The sequence below is a fragment of the Thermobia domestica genome, chromosome 10 (genome assembly GCF_964235325.1).
Source record: "Thermobia domestica chromosome 10, izTheDome1.hap1.1, whole genome shotgun sequence".
In the NCBI taxonomy this organism is placed as follows: domain Eukaryota; kingdom Metazoa; phylum Arthropoda; class Insecta; order Zygentoma; family Lepismatidae; genus Thermobia; species Thermobia domestica.
This window is the reverse complement of record NC_137463.1, coordinates 249,268,151-249,287,935: the sequence shown is the minus strand read 5'-3', so window position 1 is coordinate 249,287,935 and position 19,785 is coordinate 249,268,151. Positions and strand designations below refer to the sequence as shown.

The window sequence follows — 19,785 nt, the reverse complement described above, 5'->3', positions numbered from 1 at the left end:
TAAAGATGTAAGTTTTTCAGACCGTTTTTTCGTAATGTCGATATATCATGCGCGCCGACTACGTGGGTGCTCCGGGACTCCAGTACCCTCACAAATAATCTTGTGGGTGCGGCACACCCACAAGATTTTTAGTTTAACAGAAACAAAATAAGATAAAAATTTCTCAGTTGCCATTATCAAAAAATAATAAGCAATTAAAACATTGAAATGGAAGTTAAAATTTCTAACCCCTAAAACATAATTGTATGTTTCAAATGTGTTTGGAGAAAGGCAACCAAGCAACACTCCTGCCCCTTCCGTTGCCTATCTTTGGCCTAGTTAAAGGCAGTTCCCTGAAAACATATAACACATCCCGCCATTGATATGCACCGACATAAATTTTGGAAAGTCGGCGCCGTTGCACCCGGTGGAAGAGTGTGACAATAAAAAATGGAAATTTTGAGTAATTATCGCTCCCCCCCAAAAAAAAATAGAGAGAAAGAGAAGCGAGCTCTACTTGGTGGTATCTTCGCAAAAAACATAACGAAACAAATTAACCCCTAGGTGGCAGAAATACCAGTATTCTAGGGAGAAATTTTGATAGAATAACAAATTTTAAAAGTCAGGTTCCTTCAAATATGTATTTCTGACTTGTGACAGTCTTCCACCGGGTGTGCGATGTGTGCTCTGTTAAATATAGTACAATAGGTTGTATTCGATTTACGATTTTTGTTTGTGTATTCTACAGAACATGATTACAATTTAATATTTGTATATTTTCTTTAGTTGTCTCAAAAAAGTAAAAAAAAAAAAAAAAAAAAAAAGAGAGATAGACAAAAAACTATGGAAAAGGTAACACAAACATTAGAATCTAAATTTTAAGAAATGACGTATGGAAATCGCATTTATGCACAGTTGCATTCACATTTGAATGTGTAAATATGATTTTTTTTTAACGCTTTTCCTTTTGAGGTTCTATCGGCAAACGAGATTTATTTTAAGAGAAGCTAGAAATGAATTGAAAGTTCCAAAATCAAGACAAATTCTTCAAAAGACATCATAAACGAAGAAGGAACTTCATTTGATAGGTTTCTCTATTAGTTGTTTGATCATTTTGTGAGAAAAATTCGCACTCCTTTGTTGTCCAAAGTTCATCGAAGTTCAAAGAAAATCAAGCTATCAACAAACTTCTCTGACTGTCTTTTGTCATTCTTTTAGAGAGCCTTAAGAAGATAACGAATGGAAACCTTAAAAAAAAAAAAAAAAAGCAAAGAGAAAGGAAGGGTTTTGTCTTCAGTTCTTTCTTTCTTTGAAGAAAAAAAAAGTTTAGAGAGAAGTCAAAATTGTTTACTGATGCAGAAGCTTTGAATCCTTGACCTTTGTTAGGAAATGTATTTTATTTTGGAATCTTTGTTTGATTGAAGTTTCACGTTTGTTCCATTCTCTAAAATTGACGTCATCGAAGTATCTAACTATACTCGTATATACATTACAAGATAACCCTAAGATTGAAATTTTAAAATAGGATTTTCTAGAAGTCCTATAAATATTTGGTACTAGAAATCTTATACAAAAGTTGATTCACTTATATTGAGCAGAATTTGAATGTGCCACTTACATATCGTCGCATCAGAACCAGAGGAATGTACCTCCATTTTCGTAGGTTTACAGGCGAGAGGACAAAAATATTAGTCTCTTAGAAAGATATGGTTTTAATGAGACGGTGATTGAAATGCATTACAACAGATGATCGACAAGGAGAACAGATGGCGTTACGTTCCATTTACACCAAATGGGGCTTTCAATATTATCTCCATACATGAAGAAAACGAAAACCGCATTTTTGGATTTACGTTACTCTGGTTCTCATGTGACGATATGATATGTCTTGTTTCCACTACTATTTGTGTTCGATTTCCAGACCATTCCTACTGACTCTTGCCTTGTATCGGAGTCCATTGCAGAATATACATGGGGTCCTTCGTTCGATCCCAGCTCGCGTCAAGTGAACTTTGTGGTGGACAAACACCGTTTGCGTGGGTTTTCTCGGGGTTCTGCCGTTTCCTCCCACTTTGTTCATTCCACCATTTCCTTCATTTCTCATCATCACCGTCTCCTTTATCCTAGCCAGCATAAACGTGGGACATAAAACTTAAACACTACGTTGGAGCTGGAGCATGCGTATTTCATCAAACTCTTCGTTACAGGCTTTCCACAGCGGGTAGTGGTGCGGAGTCGACGATGGTACAGATGCCACTTGAGGAGTCTGAAAACACAATAGTCCATCTGGACTGTTAGCAGGGATGTCAAAAAAAAAGAAAATTACAGAAATTCCAGTTTCCTGTCCCGTACGGAGGTAGGATTCCTGTGATATTTTTGCCATATGTCTGGACGCATTGTCTCAGTGCAGTTCAACATGATTCATGTCTTGTCCTTACAATGCTGGAATTTCATTCTGGTACATTTCAGTCAGAACGAGAATCGCAACATTCATTTAGACATTTCGTTCCATCTTTCGTAGACGCACTAGGCCCTGTACGAGAAATCGACCATAATCATGAACCCTTTCGGTAAAGTGCCGTGGGTCCAGGAGTCTGTGCTGTATATTTTCGTATAATACGATTCACAGTAGGACGACCTACACGAAAATTACGTACTTGATATATTTCTAGAACGAGTGACGCCGTGAACTTCGTGTTTGAAAGCGCCACATTGAACCCCTCTTAGAATCTGTTCAGTTTCAGCGGCATCAGACTACGCTCGAGCATACTGCTTTATTGCGTGACTTAAGGAGATACTGTTGCTTGATACTTTACAATTTCTAGACGATGGGTTGCGCATGCGCGCTACAGTTACACATTGACTTCGGCTCAATATATCTGAATCAACCTCTGTACATATTTTACAATTACTTATCGTCTTTTCAAGTAGAGAATAATACACATTCAATACTACATAGTCGTAGTGGCTTCTAGTATTGGACCTTCCGCAAAAGCTTCAACCTCCAACAAGAAATTTCTGCATGCGGGCCTTATCGACAGTCATTGGTTCTTGTGCCCTCTTCCATTCTGCCACTTACTAATTGGGCTAAAGGTTTAGACAAGTATTGACTTTAAAATGCCAATTAAAATATAACTATTTGTTTGATCGTCTTGTGTAAGTTTAAAGCAAATTTGCTTTCTCTTGCTGATCGATAAACTTGTAAAAGAAAATCTCAATATGTAATATTAAGTGAGTAATCTGGTGTTCGGATATTTTTTATACAAAGATACCAAGGAGAACGAAACCCGTAGAGAGTATAAAATAAGACAACTACAACAGAAGTACGGAGTTAAATACGCTTGTTCATGCATTTCGGGTTATTTGCACAACAGATTGTGTCGCGCGACTTCGCCTGCCTTGAATACACAACACTGAGGGAAACGTAAGTCAAGTCAAGACATGAATATTCATACAGAATGAAATGAGACAGAAGTTGGAGGATGGTGGGAGAAGATGTGTGTGTGTGTGTGTGTGTGTGTGTGTGTGTGTGTGTGTGTGTGTGTGTGTGTGTGTGTGTGTGTGTGTTTGTGTGCACTAACAAACCCAACAAAGGAAATCTTATATTAATTAGCAACTGGGTTTGTTAAATTCCATCGGGCTTCCTTTGAACACAACGAGATAAATTACTTGGTCCTATGCAAGCTCAAATTAATGTTCCCTGATATTGAATTCTAACCTAATTAGCTTAATTTTATATATTTTCTTTAAATGGAAAGCCAAAAAAAAAAAAAAAAAAAAAAAAAACCTGCTTCTCGGGTGAACGAAATCTCCACAATATCAATGTAAGCATTATGTAAACTCAACAAAGATAATTACCATTAAGAAAAACTGGGTATATGAAATGCGATATTATAACAATGCTTGTTACGAAAGCCAATTTACTAAACATGCATAATGAAAAGAATTTAATTCGTATTTCATTACGAGATAAACCTTATGTAATACTCATCAATGTTTCTTTACCTTACTCTGTTTATAAAACAGAACTAATTATGAAACTATGTTTACACTTAATTCTCATATCAAGGTTAAGCTTACTTTTTGGTTAATATTATAGAATGATGACAGCATATTAACAATAGTTAAAAGTTGAAAAGATTTACTGTGAAAATTTTGTGATTTGGTTTATTTAATGTTAATGTTATTTGCAACTAATTACAGTTTAAAGAGTCTCAGGTTTTAGTATCTCCATAAATTTGTGACTGCATTTTTCGAAGAGGGGTGAGAAAAACCGGACAAATACCGTCATGGGAGTTGTTATTTTTCAGTTCAATAAAATACCACGAGTGCAAATGTTTTCCTTTCTCAGATCTTGCTTAAGTGAAACGAGAACGAATTTTCGCAGTATCCTTTGCGCAGGGATGTAATGGAGGGGGTACAGGAATATACGGCCTATATCCTCATGAAATATCACTTCAGAGTACATTCACTTTAAATCATAGATATAATGGAGGGTATAAAAGTGAGTATACTGTATACTCTATTGTTGAAAACAGTTGGTCATATGTGACCAAACATTCTAGCAATACATCACTGCCTTTGTAACACATTTCTTTGAAATTTTGTGTAATAAGACATTAAGACATTACTTTCGTAATACTCTCTCATTCAAAATGTTATTATTATTATTATTATTATTATTATTATTATTATTATTATTATTATTATTATTATTATTATTATTATTATTATTAATGAGGAATATTAAAAAAGAGACAGATTCTATAAGTACATTTCAGACTTATTGTATTAAGCAAGTGATTGTTTCATGAGATCTGACTGATAGTTTTCAGCAATGACGTTTTGAAACATTAAGCTAAAATGTGATTTTAAGACTGCTGTTCTTACCTTTTAATTATTTAGATAGAGAGCTTGATAACTTTTATAGTGTTGACAAGGAATTATATCTACTTAACTGACTTGTATCGACATTCTGTTTTATTTTAATTCTCATCTTTTTATTGTTTTGTTATTTATTATTATTATTTCTATTATTATTTCTATTATTATTACTATTATCTTTAGTATTATTATTCCATCAATGTAGTCTTCTGATACCACATGCTGTATTTTTGCCAAAAAGTTGTAATAAAGATTGTTGGCACTGAAATAAAGATTATTATTATTATTATTATTATTATTATTATTATTATTATTATTATTATTTTCCATTGCTTTTTTTTAAATTATTGAATTATAGCAGAGTATTGAGAGGTTAACCTACAGTTCAAAGTCGAATACGAACTACCGAAAACCGTTTAATGTTCTTCCGCAGGGTATTGTAATTAGGACCATACCGTATATCGAAGGTGCTCGTGCTAGGGCACTAGGCCAGAAGCAGGGAGTGCTTTGTCGTCTTTTTGTGCAATGCGTTACACTAAGTAGGATAAGTTAGCTTGGATTAAATTAGATTAGTTAGTTAAATTTAGATCAATTGAGAGAACCGTTGAGCTGAAAATCCTATATAACGTCCCATGTGCCCAATCGCGCCTTACAATTAGCGAAATCGGACAACCAAACATTCAGAGAAGTAAGCATGGTTGCCTACATTCAAGGCGTACCCATGCTTACAAAAACCCGTTGTCTTCGTATGAACAAGTGTATTTTAAATGGAATACATTTAAGAATTATAGTAGAATACCAAAAACCCGGCTCTTGATAACTCGGCAGTCCGGAAAACTTGGTCACACCTTGGCAAAGTGAAGAAACCCCGCGCCCAGATCCGTTCAAGGTCATTGCCATGTATTTTTCTGAGATCTGTCTTATCAGATAAATTACTCTACAGTGTATTCATTAATTTTCATGTTCATGTATAGTAAACGCTCTATATCTTCATAAAGTACGCACTGTTCCTTTGTTGGAACACAACTTCTGCTGCCGAGCCAAGGTAGGCCACCAAAATATAACAATCTTTATTTCTTTGACGATCATCTACTTGCCCACCAAGTTTATTACAGATTTTGTCAGTAGATATCGAGTAATAAAGCACCACATACAATCAAAGCCAGCCTGATCCTGGCCAAAATCGGCCACCAATTATATCAATCTTTATTCACTACTACTTGGACTACTTGGCCACCAAATTATATCAAACGCCTTCTCATGCCAAACTGTATAAAACGCTTTTGTCAAGTCAAACTGTATCATAAGCTTTCTCATGCCAAACTGTAGCAAAAGAGTTTTCATGCCAAACTGTATCAAATGCTTTTCCATGCCAAACTGTATCAAACGCTTTCTCATGTCAAACTGTGTCAAACGCTTTTTCATGCCAAATTGTATCAAACGCTTTCTCATTCCAAACTGTATCAAAAGCTTTCTCGATGTCGAAAGAGATCAAAACTTAAGGTACACTCATGTCCAAAATGATTGTCGCATATCTATAACTGACTTCTTGTAAGAATATAATTTGATAATTATTTTGCAGGGTACGTTTAATACTAATACTACGTGTATAATCGGGAAATGTATATTTGTGGTAAATTTCATATGGAAAAGAATTATAAATACGAAAATTAGAATGAATAAAACAAAATATTGCTAAATGGGCAACAAAGTTTTTTTTCATTTTATTGTTCTTATTTACTGGTCTTTTGACATAAAATTTTCCACATAGATGTCTTTGCCGATTATACACATACTAACATTATAAGAAATACCGGGCGAATTCGTTATCAAATTATATTCCTACAACAACATATTTATAGACATGCGACAATAATTTTGGACATGGGTGTACAATATTGTTAAAGATTATAAAGCAGTAGTGTTATATCAGATTTTGCTAGAGAGAGAGAGTAGATTATCCACTCATATAAGAACTTCATGTTTTTTTAAAAGTATATTAGTATACAATTGATTAAAGCGTATATATCTCAAACTCGGGGGAAGACAATTGTCCCCTCTTGCTTTTCCCACATGATGCACCTTGGTAGAAAGCCTAGGTAACTGATTAGTAATACAGGATAGCGGTATCCAGCTTGATGATTGAAAGAAATTTTCAGCTTCTAGGTATTTATGTAGCCCTTTCACCTGCCAGTGGTTACCGAGAGAGAAAGTACCACGTTCTCACACATAAACTCACTGATGGAGTTAAACTATAAACTCAAGACTGATTATTACGATTGGAGCTAATAAAGTGGGTCAACAAGCCGCGCATTTATTCTTTTCTTTAAAAAATGCCGGGACTCTTCATAAATACCTTATTCTACGCATTTTGATTGACTGTAAAGGCAAGCATAAAAATCAAACAAGAGGAAGACATTAGGTGCTGCACCTTTCAAAGACATACAGTATAAGATATTCTTGTTCCAGCCGTTATATCTATTTAAATTCATTTCATAAATACAAAACATTAAAAATGGCTAGAGAAATAGCATTTTTAACAGATTCAGCAAAAAAAAAAAAAAAAAAAAAAACGCTGTAGGGACGCACGCACGAGTGGGTCCTGTGATCTGGACCTTTACGAAATTTCGACTTTTCTGTAAATTTAATATAGTTTTAGGGTTGGCTTTCAAAAAGAAGTAAGTGCCGGGACGATCATCGATACTTAGGGACATACGCACGGATGGGTCCTTGGGAGGTGGACCTCCCTTCGTAATCCCGATTTTTTTGTAAATTTAGTATAGGAGTGACTTTAGAAATTTTAATACGGCTTATGCTCATACTGAACTCAGTACACCCATCCTAGAAAAGAAAAAAACGGGCTGTGTAAAATAGAACAGAAATTTGGAACACGTAGGGAGAAGCGTTTCGCGTAGAGATACTGAAGTACAAAGAGCCTCAGTCACGTTTTCCGTCCACGTGTTTGAACTCAGGACTCTATGGTAAGAGACAAGAAAATTAAGCATTCGAATGCTTCACCCAATTCATCTACCACTTTGAAAACAACATGAGTATAGGCAATTGTAAAACACATAAAACAAACATTTAAGAAATACAAAGTTCTTTCTTTGCTTATTTTAGGATGTTCAAAAACTAATTTAGAAATCTTTGAGTAAATATTCCCTTGGTTTTGTACAGAGAACTGTATTTCTCTCTGTCTTTATATATATATTTAAGCGAAGCGAAGACCAGACAGAAATATTTATTTTAAAGAATATAAACCATTAAGCCGTAAATGTGCACCCTTTTAAGCGATAGTGCATCATTAGCATTTTATCAGATTAACTGTACTTTTTTTTCTTCTTTTTAACAGACACAGAAGGAAAGATATCTTGCTGCTTCTCAAAATGTTAATGTTTATTTGATTCACGTGCCGGCTTGTTTTTTATCTCGTGAGGAATGGAGTGGGAAAATAGGTCTAAAAATTAAGAAGACATGCGTCGATTCGCGGAAGAAAGCGCGTGCTCAACAAGATGGCGGAAGGATTAGGAAGAAAGATTTCATACACTTTAGCTTCCTTTTTTTTTTTTTTTTTTTCGTCTATAGAGAAGTCAATATACACTAAACGATTCTCCTTTTCTCTGTTTATTTTGCATCACAAAATAAATAAGAAGCAACATTTCCTGTAATTTTATATCAGAAACATATGCGAAAGTTAAACCATACTTTGCCTTTTCTTTAAATATAAACACTAACTTCCATAGTAGCGTACACAAAACTTGATTAACGGAAGGGTCCGATGTAGAGATGATGCCAACTGTACTTTGGGTAGGCGGGGGGGGGGGGGTGGCAAGCGGAAGAGCAGAAACATTGTTTTTGGAGGGGCAGCTCTTTTTTGTGTATCGTAAGGGATATTTTTCTATTACTTGTATTACATTGAAATAGATCATGTCTAGGTTAATTGGGGAGGGGCGAGCAAGGTTAGCTTTTAGGGAGTGCCTGTACTCTTTCTGCCGCCTCTGACGTTGTCACTGTTCCAATGACCCAATTTCACATCAACATCCTAATAATAATAATAATAATAATAATAATAATAATAATAATAATAATAATAATAATAATAATTTAATTGCACATTAATAACTCGAATTCGCAGATAACTCGATTTTTTTACATTCTTGGGAGCTCTCCATAACAGTCAAAGTTAAAGTAACCTCTGTAACTTATAACGATAATGTCTGGTTCTTAAATGATAATATTGAGTCATTAAACACACAAAATTACTATTTTGTACACTTTGTTTAACAAATGTAAATAAGAACCGTACAGTTTACTTTCTACACAAATCTTCAAGATGTCTATCTGCTTAACTGAATAATTCTATTTATTATATGTTGTCATGACGACGACATCAGGATTAGATTACCTAAAAAAACATTTGAATATCTTTTTATATTAACATTATAACTATATTATTTCTTTTTCTTTCTCTTCTTCTAATATCCGATTCAGCCTAGTACCTATTTAAAATGCATTATGGCCCAAATTTACAAGTAAATAATAATTTACAAGTAAAACTATACTCATACTGTTGTAAACTCGAATGTTTACAAATTACAACTTCGATAAGTCGAATTTTAAGGGTCTCATAATCATATGTAAAAACCTCGATAACTCGAACTTTCGTATCTGCGAACCTGTACGAGTCGAAGTTTACCTTTATAAGTCGACTTGACCTCGATAACTCGCAGTTATAGCCCTATGTTTTTATTTAATTGTCATTGTTGCTAGGCCTGTTATTGTTGCTAATGTGTACTATGTTTTACTCATGTCTAGCATTTTATTTTTACTAGTCACCTTATTTAATTTAAGGAACATTCAAAACTTCGAGGGTTAAAGATTGAAGGAATAAAAGTTTGAGTTATAGACGTTATGTAGTCAATTTTCGCGAGAAATCTCGATATCTCGCCTTTTTATTGAGCCCACTTTGATAACTTGATCCTTAATTACTCGAAAATCTCGATAACTCAAATTTTTATCTATTTCTTCAAGTTATCGGGTTTCCACTGTATTATATTATTCGCAATTAAAATGTTCAATGAAAGCATATACTAATTCATATATTTCATAAAGGTGAACAAAATAATATAGGGGATGCAAATCTTCATGCGTAGTTTTTGAAAATGTCACCAAACACGAATTTTCTGTAAGCCTAAAAATCTGCGCTATACGTTAACTAAACCTCTTGTTAAGATGATACGGATACATCAATCAGGCTTTCCATTACGAGACTAAACAAAACAGTAGTATACAGGATAGTTAAATGAGTGTAAACTCAAGATTAACAACTAACTAAAAGTTTATTTTTTGATTAACCATTATATTTGCCAAATTTATAAATGTCTGTGAACCTGGCCCTATCCACACATGCACTAATTTTAAAACATGCCAAAAATTAGTGCTGAATTAGTGCCGGTGACCTATAATGTTAAAAAAATATGCTGTTACAAAAACATTAAAAACACAAGAAAAAAGATTCTGGGTGGAGCTAGGTTCACGCTAGCCCCACGCCCTCAACCAATCAAAATGAAACTCATACGCAAAGTTAGTGCTAAATTAGTGCTGACAACACCGCATATAAAAAAAATTACTAATCTTATCAGAGAGCCAAAAGATAAGATGGCATCTTAAAGGAAACAAATAATCCGTTATTTTTATGATGAGACAAATAGCACTAATGTTCTTTCTATGAGATATCGTTAGCACTAATTTTGTCTATGATTTTCATGTCAATTGGTTGAGTGGGTGGGGCTAACTCATCTAGAATATCTTTTTTTTAATTATTTTTTGACGTTCGTGTAACAACACTTTTTTTTGAAGCGTTATGGTTCCTCAGCACTAATTTATCTTGGCATATGTTTTAAAATAAGTGCGGTTGTGGATGATGCCAGGTTCACGGACATCAAATGTAAGATATGTATCGGTCAATAAATTATATTGAGGTGAACAACGTCACATTCTGGATGGTTAATTTTCATGCGTAGTTTTTGAGAAAAATCAACTAAAATGATTTTTTGTTGCTCGTAAGTATGTCATTTATTGCCAACAATAACTGGTAAATTTAAGAAATATATTTTATTAATAATTCTTTATATATTTATTCTGTCCGTCCGTCCGTTTGTCCGACAGAAAAGAAGTCTCACGAGATACTTGATGGATCATCACTAAATTTTATCAGAATGTAAGGGTACTAAAGCTAGAAAGCAAATTTGTTTTTGGAAGCGATGTGCAAACTAAAAGTGATAGATAGAGCAAAAACGGTGATAGATGGAGAGAACCAATTTTCTGCAAAGTATTAAGTGTCCCTCTAAAACATATTTTTTCTCCATTCTCAATTCTTTTCTAAAACCGGAAGTGGCATAAATGCACTACAACATCCGTTGTCAAAATTGAACGTCACACAAAGCAAAACAATATCATATTGCGTGCGGTTTCCTTTGCAATTGGTTTAGCGTTCTAACAATAGTTACCATTTTCTCTAGTAAACCCTGTATTCAAACCGGAAGTGGAAGAAATCAACCACTTCCGGTTTCAACGTTGATCACTATAAAAGAAAAAACCCGTAACAGAACGAGAAGTGGTTTTCTGCAGTCATTAAAATGTCTGAAACATATGTTCCATCTCCACTTTAATCTCTCTCATAAAACCGGAACTGGTAGAAAGTTATTACCACTTCCCGTTTCAATATTAATTGAGAAAATAACACGCACCCCGTATAAACCTAATTCCTTTACCTGGTGTATACGTGACACTACTAGTTTTTTTCCCGCTCAAACAGTGTGTCTAAGATATTTGCTCGTTTGTTGTATATTAAAAATACGCTGTTACGAAGCAGTTTGATTGGATTAAATTGAATTTTCAGTATAGCGTCCCGTTCAGCAACGAGGCTATATGAGATATTGAGCTACAGCTTGACGTTGTATCAGAACCATTTTTGCTGTTAGCTACCGCCGGAATCGAACCTGGCTCCCTCATCCCCAAGGCAGGTATGAATGCATTATTGCTAACTGTGACACATACTTCTTACTTACATCCTATTTGTAATAATAATAATAATAATAATAATAATAATAATAATAATAATAATAATAATAAACTGTATTACATATACAGTATGCATATACAGTAGAGCGTCGGTCAACCGAACGACCACTTAACCGAACTGTGTACTCGCTCGCACAGTTGTATATTAGTGCACAACTAATATACACAAACGTTAATTTTGTGTACTGTGTGTATTGTTCATGCAAAATGCGTATGTAATATGTACATATTTTTGTTTAATAAACTGTACCACATACTATCTATTCCTACTAAAGTTGCCTTTGTACGTTTGTACTTAAAGAGATGCCTGTTTTTATGAATAAATTTACTGTACAGTACTTCTTTTTGGCAAATAAACATGTACAGTTCGATTATCCGAACAAACCAGTTTTCCGAACACCCATGTCCCCCAATTACTTCGGATAATCGACGCTCTACTGTATCTTAAGTATATACCACAATTATAACCCAATACGTAATTAACAGTGTAATAGTAGTCAGGGTGCGAATATATGTAAATAACCATCTTATTTTTCCCCTTTTAAAAACATGAGTGATAACGAAAATGAAAAAGAAAAATAGAAAGCTAAGATTTTTCAAAAGAAATATTCTAATATTGATCTCGAGGAAAGCACGGTGGCTCAGAGGTAGAGCGTTTACCTCTGGTGCATAAAGTCCTTGGTTTTATCCTCGACCAAATAAGTTTGTAGGGGACAACATTGTGCCCGTTGGTTTCCTCAGAGTACTCCCCTTTACTCACACATTCTCATTCCACCAAATCTTAATCACCATTCACTTCTTTAATGATCTGTCTATGTTAGCTTAAGGAGCATAATCGTGGTACATTAACACGTTAGCCGCCAAGCCATATTTTGAGGGTATTTTGCACCCAACTATTTGTGCATCAGAATTATGCACATGGCGGCCAACGTTTAAACTGAAATATTTCATTTTTATTTGTTTTAAATATTGTTCTCCGTCCCCTATACAGAGCAGTGTCCACTTGGTGAATTTAACAATGTTTCAAAAGTATTTCTGCATAACTTGAGGTGAGGGGGGCCACCGTCAGTTATGTGTTCTCCGTTATCAGATATCCAAGCAAAGATACCAAGTTCCTGCTGACCCAAACACTCTTTAGAAGGAGCCCGTTGCTCTTTGGATGCATAGGATCTGCGCCAATGGTTGAACCCCATCCATCGAAAAGACACCATAACTGTGTACCATAAACTGCTACTTTCATTATCTCCCCCACTTCCTCTAATTTTTTTCTCTAGTATATAGGAATAAGAGAAAAAAAAACATTTAAATATAAAACCATTTCGCTGATTTTCTCCCATAACGTAATATTCATTACGCAGATATTATTAAAGAAGATATTATTAATTACCTATCTTCAATTTCCGCACGTAATCCCAAGTTCAATAACACGGTAATTAAAAAAAAATATTCAGGGGCGCTGTCCTTGCTTTACAAGGGAGAGGTGTGCAAACTCGACCTTTCCCCTTGAAACTCAACACCAGATGTTCTCGAGGCCACAAAATAAACCACTTCATTTCTAAAGTGTGTAAAAAAAAAAAAAAAAAAAAAAAAAGAGAGAGAAGCCATTGCAAACTATTACGTCGGGCGTTGAACTTGAGTCTGGTGTGCTTCTGTAGGCGTCCACGCATGCTACATGTATAAAAGAGGGATTTTTGGATGCAAAGAGTGTTGGTTGTGCATTTTCTACCAATATAGAGTACATTGTCTCCTCAATCCCATCAGCTCTTCTAAAAAAAGAATTTAATTACTGTTTATGTACTGAAAGCCAAGCGTCCGTTTGTAATTCCAATCAGGAAGCCGTTGTTAGCGTTTTCAAAATTCTTTTTTGTATATTATTTAAAATATCAAGATACAGTTCATGAAAAGAAATGAAATAATTCTATTTAACCTCCCCCCCACATTTATGCTTTTTAGGATAAAGGAGACAGACGTTTATGGCAATGAATGATGATGGAAAAATTGATGGAATAAATGTGTGGGAGGAAACGGGTGTACCCCCAGGAAACTCATGAACACGATGTTGTTCATCACAAACGTAATCGGCCGGGAATGGAACTAGGAACCCAACAGATTAGGGATACACGTTCTACCACTGAGCGACTGTGCCCTGGTGAGAAATTTTCCTCTCATAAAATATATGAGAGACTTTATTTGCTGAAACAAGAAAAAAGCTCATAATTAATAGTGTTATTCGGATGCCTATATATATATATATATACCATGTCTCATTAAGTCACTGCTGGAAAGGAACTCTAAGCTAAAAGAAACAAATACATATATAACACAAGTCATTTCGAATGAAAATATCATTATTTCGGGGGATTATTGTTCATTTCTGAAAAATTTTCTTAAAAACAATTGCTGCAATTTTCTTCATATTTCATAATTAAATAGTTTAATGCTAATTTCGTCATCTCGTAGGTTAATTTATCAAATGAGAATGTGAAAGTTTAGTGCTAGTATATTTATTTTTTTAATTTTTTTTAAAAAGGTGCACATATTGAAAGAAAAATATCTTCTGTATGTAATTGCACTCATAACTAATATTCGGCAGAAACAGTGGCTCAGTGGTAGAGCGTTCACCTCTGGTATCTGGGGTCCTTGGTTCGAACCCAAGTCAAGCCAATTGATCTTTGTGGTGGACAAACATCATGTGCGTTAGGTTTTCTCGGAGTTCTCTCGTTTCCTCCCACTTTCTTAATTCCACCATGTCATTCATTATTCATCATTACCGTTTCCTTTAGCCTAGCCGGCATAATCGTGGGACGTAAAACCTAAAGATTTCATTTTCATTTTGAGTGGTAGAGCCCCTATGTGAGCTTCCTGGTTCCATTCCCAGCCTAGTAAATTTATAGTGGACTACATCGTGTCTATGCGTTTTCTCGGGGTACTCCCACATTCTCATTCCACTAATATTGCAGTATCATTTACTTCTCGTAATCATCAGTTTCCCTTAGCTTAAAGGGCATAATTGTGGGACGTTATACTGAGAGATTTTCATAACTAATACTCAGTGGTGTATTTACGGGGGGCTTCCGGGCTTAAGCCCACCTCCGAAATCTTACTTACTATAGTAAAGTATATGACATATCTTTCAGAGTTTTCACATTTTCAGACAAAGCTCCCCCCCCCCCAAAACAAAATCGTAAATACGTCACTGCTAATACTTTATGTATAGTTAGTTACCTCTGGTAGAGCGCTTAACTCTGGTGCGTTGCGATCCCCGGCGATTTCGTGAACTGTGTCTTGACTTTTTTAGGAACAATGTACAAAACAGAACTAAGGAAACGCTAACAGACTCGCTTCGTACTTAAGTACTATTACTCTTTTCAGGGACCTTGATTTCAAAAACTCAAGTAAAATAGTTTAAGGCAAGTTTGTTTCGAAAACAAATTAGTACTGGAATAGGCATTTCTGCTGTATAGCCAGACCACACGAAAATAATAAAAAAAAAGGACCAAAATGTATTCAATTAGATTAGATTAGGTGTCCTTTTTCTACACTGAAAATAAAATGTTCCTCTTTCTGTACTTTCTGTTCTAATATTTTCTGTACTTTCTATTTGTTTCTACACAGGTCCGTATCCAGGGGCGTTCTAGGGGGGGCGATACCCCTAAATTTTTGCTGGCCCCCTAAAATTTTTATAGTAGGTTTGCAAAAGAACTATAATATGGTGATGAACTCTCATATGGTCGGATCGGGCCCCCCTAACTTCAGCCGCCCCCCTACATTTTTGGGCTGGCTACGGGCCTGTTTCTACACTTACTACAAACTGTTCACCTGTTCAGTAGACCGAGTCTTTCACATAATTTCAGCAATTGACGCTCGTTACTTTAGTTTAATTCGATAAAACTCAAATACGATATGTCACAACCTTAACATATATACCTGCCATTTCCACACTACCTTTCCCGCCATTAAATCATAACAAGTGTATCTCTCCGCCAAATAGTGCCTTCCGCCTCCATATACAGTGCCACTTACAACATCAAACAACTAATAACGACCACCACCTTCTTAACTTCAACTATTCCCCTCACCTGACTTTCATTCGCTCTTCTTCAGAAACCGAAACAAATTTTCCAGTGCAATGCCGGTAAATTTCCTAAAACTTGTCCTGCGATACAGTGCTAAGCATATTTTTTTTTTACGCTTGACTCTACCCATTGGAACTAAATACATGTTTCTGATTGGTGGAGTTATCTGGTGGCCCGCCCCATAGTACACATATTAATTGAAGTTGCTCCACCCAAGTGTAACGTAATGTCACGTGGTATCTGGTATTGTCATGGGAGCAAAGGTGAAATAAAACGGACCTGTGAGGCTTCTAACCACCTTCACTCGCTAACTCTCGTTCAGCTGTTTCATAACGTAAGTAAATGACTTTTTTTTAAAAAATCAATAAAGTTGTGAGTGCAAAGTGAACCATGTGACATTACGTCAGGACCGGATGATCCAACTTCAATGTAAATTTAACTATATCCCAAGGAAGGCAAGGAAGCGATTGCCTACCTTTCCTCCTCTTGGTGACTCCGGCACCTCCCCACTACCCCATACACCCCCTCGCTTCACGAGGGCAATACTTCTTACTCTCCTATTGGTTTATAACGTCATTGTTTCTAAGGACTATCAGAAATCTCTAGATAAATGGTGGGAAAAGCAGAATTTATGCATTATTGAGCTGAGCGAAGCGAAGCTCTTATACTCGGGTTAGCCGTTTGGTTGTCCGCGAACTCCTCCTAGACCGTTTGGCCGATCTCAACCAAACTTAGCACGCTGATAGAGTATGTCGTGCTGAGTGACAACATAGGTCGAAATCAAAAATCCGATGTACCATCGAGGAATAATCACCGAAAAACGCTTCCTCCTAGACCGTTTGGCCGATCTCAACCAAACTTAGCACGCTGATAGAGTATGTCGTGCTGAGTGACAACATAGGTCGAAATCAAAAATCAAAGACAAATGTTTGAAAAAGTCAGAATAAACTGATTACGTACTTTAAGCTCGCTCAGCTCATTTCATTGCAATCGGGTATATCCATTGCATTCCTAGTATATTACGTACAAGACAAATAAGTATTATTTTCATCTTATTTTAGTGCTAAAAGTGTTATGAAAATAAAAAAAATCCTTGAGCCGGGTTTGAACCCATGCCAAAAGCGATTTTCATTACTAGTCCGCTTGGTAGCATGCTCGGCTAGGAGGACCGACAGCACCTTGGTACGTGCTATATGTATGCTAAGTGGCAAGATAGCTCTAACCAATCAGAACCATGTATTTAGCTCCTATGGCTAGGCTCGAGTGTAATTAAAATATATGCCAGGAGTACGTTCCAGCAGCACGAGAGAAGAGGAGAGATTTCCCACTGACATAAATAAGAGTTTTACGTTTTTATTAGTATATTAATATACAATTGACTAAAAATATGTATGTTTGAAACTCAAAGGGAGGCAGTTTCTCCCTGTCCTTTCAAAATGATGCCTTGGATAGTTTTTCCTCTTTCTATTGGCCTACGAACTAACTAACCTCTCCTATTGGATGATTTGTAGTACAAGTCAAATAAAAAAATAGCTATGAAAGAAAAAGAAGTCATTTCTGATTTTAAATTCAGTGGGTTGTTGACCTTCCTTCGAGAAACACAATTTTTTTAACAACTTCTCTTATTTTTTGAACAGACATAAAAAGAAGTCTCTCCTGGAATTTCGCCAGTTGTAGCAGAAAATGTATGAAGCTCTTCCGTTGATGGGCAGTAGATGAATAACATTCTGCCTTCCATCAACCAGAAGATAAAGTGAACTCTTCACGGACTTTTGAGTGAAAACTCTCGCAAAACGCCAACCTTGACTTTATAAAACACAAAATATTTTCAAGCCCTCAACCTTGGTACTCAGTTCTAGTTCCTATTGATTTTACTAGCTGTCTACAAAGAAGTACCTCGGCGTCTGTATTTTCTATATAAAAATTACGGGTTGCCAGGACACACTGCTTCAAGTCTAAAGTTACTTAAAAAGTATAAACACAAAATTTGGTAGAGAGAAAATTTAAAGGTAATGAGGACACAGTAACTAAATGCTAACATTTTGTTTTATATACCCAAGGCATTTTAACATTTTCAACAGGTCTAGTTGAGAATTGAAGCATCTCAAATCTGTCCCTTTGAACAAGTTATATGTAGAATCGAGAAGTTACAAAGTCCACAAATCAAGAAAATATATGTTGGAAAAAATGAATAATCACACGTCTGTTGATTAACTATTCTATATTACTGTACACAGTGCATCTTGCTGTAGGTAATAATGCCTGTGTTGGCAATTTAGTCATTTTGTTATGCTAATTAGTTCAATTTTGCCAATTCTACATTCAAATTTGTCAATATCTAAGCCATTTGTTCTTCCTAACATTTAAATCTCTTACAATTAAAATTTCTAAAGTGGGTCAGTTGATATTGGATCAACTGGACGTAACCCATTGTGACCCACTTCGAACCAACGACCCATTATGACACATTCTGACTCACCGACCCACTTTGTTCAATGCATTGTAGACAGCATCTTCTGAACCTTGATGAATTTGTCTATATTTTACTTCCAAGACCTCCATTTTTCTTTCTTTTCATTTGTTTCTATTTATTTACCTGAGATGAGTATACCTAAGAGAAAAAAGAACCTCAGGCACTTTTGTATATTGATATTTATAATTGTATATTGATATTTTTAATTCCAATAAAGCAATATGACTTACTACTTGGCTGTCGAGAGACAGTCGAATTTTGTACTGTATTTTTTTTTTTCCTTTACGCTAGCCTACTTTACCTTGATTTGAGATTGGGCCGCGGTGGCTCAGTGGTAGAGCGTTCAGCTCTGGTGCTTGGGGTCTCGGGTTCGATACCACCCCCGCCAAATGAACTTTGTGGTGGACAAACACTGTGTGCGTGGGTTTTCCCGAGGTTCTCCCGTTTCCTCTTACTTTCTTCATTCCACCATTTCATTCATTACTCATCATCACCGTCTCCTTTAGCCTAACCGGCATAACCGTGGGACGTAAAACTCAAAATTTCATTTCATTTCATTTTTTGATATGAGATTTTCAAATTTCATCCTATTTTCCACTAAAACGTATCTGCAATTCTACAAGCAAATAATTATAAGTAATAATTAAATTGAAATTCATCGTAATATGGTCCATGACAAACATTTTTACTATTTTATATCGTAACTGGCAGATCCACAGGTATTGTAACAGTGTGATCCTTGAGCGATTGAAAGTAGAAATTCAAACTCCGATTAGTGATAATTTCACTGGTTTGTTTTATTACAAGTGTAGACTCTTTTAGTCAGTGGTAAGGTGGGCATAGATCACGGATCAGGGTTGATCAGGATAGGGTTTTGTCGGTGGTGGGTCACGGTGGGACGTGGATCAGTGAGCCATGGGTCAAATTTTAAATTGACCCACCATCGCTGGTATATACGTATATACAACTATTGAAGATAGCGTAGCGAGCTCAATCGTAGTTTACATATCTTCTTTGTCTCTTTAACGATAAATCTAGTAAAATTCATTCGATTTGAATAAACTTACCACGTATTTTCCTCCATTCTTCGAAAATTTTTGTGTTGTTTTGGGTCATAATGCATAAAGAATAGAGGAATAAAATGTTACAAAAAATACACTCCATGTTGTTAGTTTGCAAAAGTACGTAATGTGATAAGTAAACAATTTCCTAGTTTGTAAAAATTATTCGATTCTGATACGTTAGGGTATTTATATTCTTTACCTATTTCCAATCATCCTCACTCTGTTA

At 35.4% G+C, this 19,785-nt stretch overlaps 1 protein-coding gene across 1 annotated transcript in view; it reads left to right on the top strand.

Annotated features, from left to right (window-relative positions):
* LOC145663155 (neuropeptide SIFamide receptor-like) overlaps positions 1-19,785 on the top strand; it is a 550,582-nt gene that overhangs the window by 249,492 nt on the left and 281,305 nt on the right. The gene's annotated exons all lie outside the window — the stretch shown is intronic.